A 2,777-nucleotide genomic window follows, 5' to 3' on the forward strand; every position below is an offset into this window, starting at 1 on the left:
AAGGATTGGAAGTTATAATAAACTAAATATTTATGGATTTAAGAGATCTTGATATTACATTATTCACCTAATCTCTTAAGACATTAAAGATATGCATAATTTCTCTTATAAATCAAATATTTCCTCAAATTTTAATCGACTCGTGGGGTTTTAACACTCCCATTTGAAACCCAACAATTAGAGATAATGTTTCAAGAAGAAGTAGAAGCAAATGTATATTATGAGCAATCTATCTTTATAAATTTCTTTTTGTTGAAAAGCCCATTTGACTAATTGCAAAGAGAAAGAAAATTACTAGTTATTTTGAAACTATAGACTAGATCACATAGCCTCATCAAAAAGAATTGATCAACCAAAATTACAAGAAAAACCACTAAGATATATTTATTTAGAGTCTCTAATAAAACTCCTACAAATTGAAAAAATCAACAATAGAAGTAAGATGCCTGAATACTAAGCTTAAATCTTTTTTGTAAAAGGAGGCTTCCATCTCATTTATTCTACGTTCTATTCTCGATTATACTCGCTATATTATGAATGCAATAAATACTTAGTCCAATGTAAATTCTAAAACTAAAATAATTATTTAACTAAAATGGTGTTTATTATTTAATTAAAAGTATACAGCATTTACAGTATTAAAACACAAACATAAGTGGATGTTTTTAATCTAAACAACTTTTACCCTAATTCTTGAAAGCATAATTATATTCTCAGGTTGCATCATTCCTTCACGTTATGCTTGGCCACTGCTTTCCACTTTTTCTTCTGCTGACATCTTAATATCCTTCGAGAGTGAAAATTAAAAGCTTTGGAGAGAGATATTTCTTACTTTATTTATTTGAGTTTTTATTATTTATTTTATGAGATTGTTTATTTGATCTTTAGTAAAATATATAAATAAGTTTTTTATAATAATGTAATTTATCCTAATTTTAAACCATACAACAACAACCGACTCCATTGTAACATTCTCCTCTTGAATATCCCAGATTCATGCATCTTTCTTTGCAACAACAAGTAAACATGCAATCCAAATATAGAAGGCAGCCAAATGTGTCAATATCTGGATCATTGTTCAAACTTGGTGGTGTTGGTGTTGGTGTTGCTCCTGCTACAAAAACAAAATTTCCAAATTCAAAACTCAGTTTTTAAGATAAAGATTTATAAGAAAAATAATAAGAAAATAATATTATTACTTTTTATAATTGTGTGTTAGAAGAAGAAGAATTTAGGTGCAAAGTTGATATGTTACGTACTCGAAGCGAGGCGCAGCCCAATGTATAAAAGTCCCATTAGAAAAGATTGGTAAATGTGCAATGCCATTTTTGTGAAGATTTTATCTTTGAACTCTCTTTTCTTTAGTTTTCACAATATGAAGAGAAAACTTCATGTCCATTATATAGTACTTATTTGATATACTATTTGTTTTATGCTTTGTTTGGAAGTTTAGATGGGAGAGAGAGTGCGAGCTTAGAAAAGAATTTTTTAAAAATATATAGAAATATTTTAAATATTTTTTGAAAGATATAAAATGATAAAAAGTGTTTATTATTAATATATTTTAAATGTTTAGGATACTATAACATCATAGATTATATTTCAATAATTTATCTAATCAAAAACCCTATAATTTTTTTTTAATATGATTTTTTAGTTCCTTTAAATTAGAAGAACTTTAAGTTTTGAATAAAAATAAATCTTCCAAAATTCTTTTCGTCTAAATCTTTCTATTTTTCTCACTCAATTCTTCATTTTTCTCAAAGTTCTTATCTTTCTTGCCCTCCAAACTTCTAAATAAAATCTAACGGTTCCTTTTTAATTATCGCATTAGCAGAAAATTATTTTCTTTCATCAATATTAATAATTATTTTTTTGATAATTTTCTTAGTTATTTATTACAAGTTTGAAATGAATAGTGAATAAGTATGAGTTTTTTAGAAAGAAATTTGATCAAAACTAAGAAAATTTATTGTAAAATGTAATAGAATGACAATTAAAAATAAACTGAGAAAATACCCATTCAATAAATGTTTATCTTAAATTTATATGAGAAGGAGATGGAGGCTAGATCTAGAGTTAGTGTAGATCTTTGGTCCTTACTTAAGATCAAAGATTCTCATTTGTTTTAAATGTTCAAATTTATGTGATTTAAGAAAGGTGATATTAATATTGATTTTTTTTCATGCCTTTGAATAGGAGGATGTGGAATGCAATCTTACCCCCTTCAAGTTGGTGAAGTTTGGATTGAAAGTGTGTCTAAAATTTGACAAGAGGTCTTTAAATATTTTTTTCTTATCTTTGTTGAGTCGAATATAGATAGATCTCGTCTTGATGGTGTTACTTTTTGGTCTCTTTAGAATAAAGATAACTTGGTTTTAACTAGCCTCATTCTTCTTCAGGAATTACATAAGGTAGTAGTGGCCCATTGTGATGGTAATAAGAGTCATAATTATGATGATTTTAACTTCTTCCTTTTAAGAAGATTATGGAACTTGCTAATGGTAGATTAAGGGATAATGTTTGACTAATTTCATTGTATTACTTCTTAACGTCATAACTTTAAATCGTATTTGTAGCGGGGTATTCGTTACCTTTAGATTTATTGACTAAATCAAAAGTAAATCATACAATTCAAGTCGCCACCGCACTTCTATTTATCCAAAGGAAAGGTTAGAAAGCGAACAAAAACCGAGAAGTTTTATCAAATCAAAAACTAATAAAAATGTCAGAGATCTGGGTAAGGGGGTTGGTTATGCAATGGGAATGTTTTAAGC

The 2,777-nt window shown here is 27.3% G+C and overlaps 1 long non-coding RNA gene across 1 annotated transcript; it reads right to left on the reverse strand.

Moving 5' to 3' along the window:
- Positions 1-582: 582 nt before the first annotated feature.
- LOC127129260 (uncharacterized) lies at positions 583-1,372 on the reverse strand. Its single transcript, XR_007806259.1, has 2 exons — positions 1,260-1,372; positions 583-1,114 (listed from the first exon to the last, which is right to left on the reverse strand). It is a non-coding gene; the product is annotated as an uncharacterized LOC127129260 (long non-coding RNA).
- Positions 1,373-2,777: the final 1,405 nt, after the last annotated feature.

Source organism: Lathyrus oleraceus, chromosome 3, assembly GCF_024323335.1.
Source record: "Lathyrus oleraceus cultivar Zhongwan6 chromosome 3, CAAS_Psat_ZW6_1.0, whole genome shotgun sequence".
NCBI lineage: Eukaryota > Viridiplantae > Streptophyta > Magnoliopsida > Fabales > Fabaceae > Lathyrus > Lathyrus oleraceus.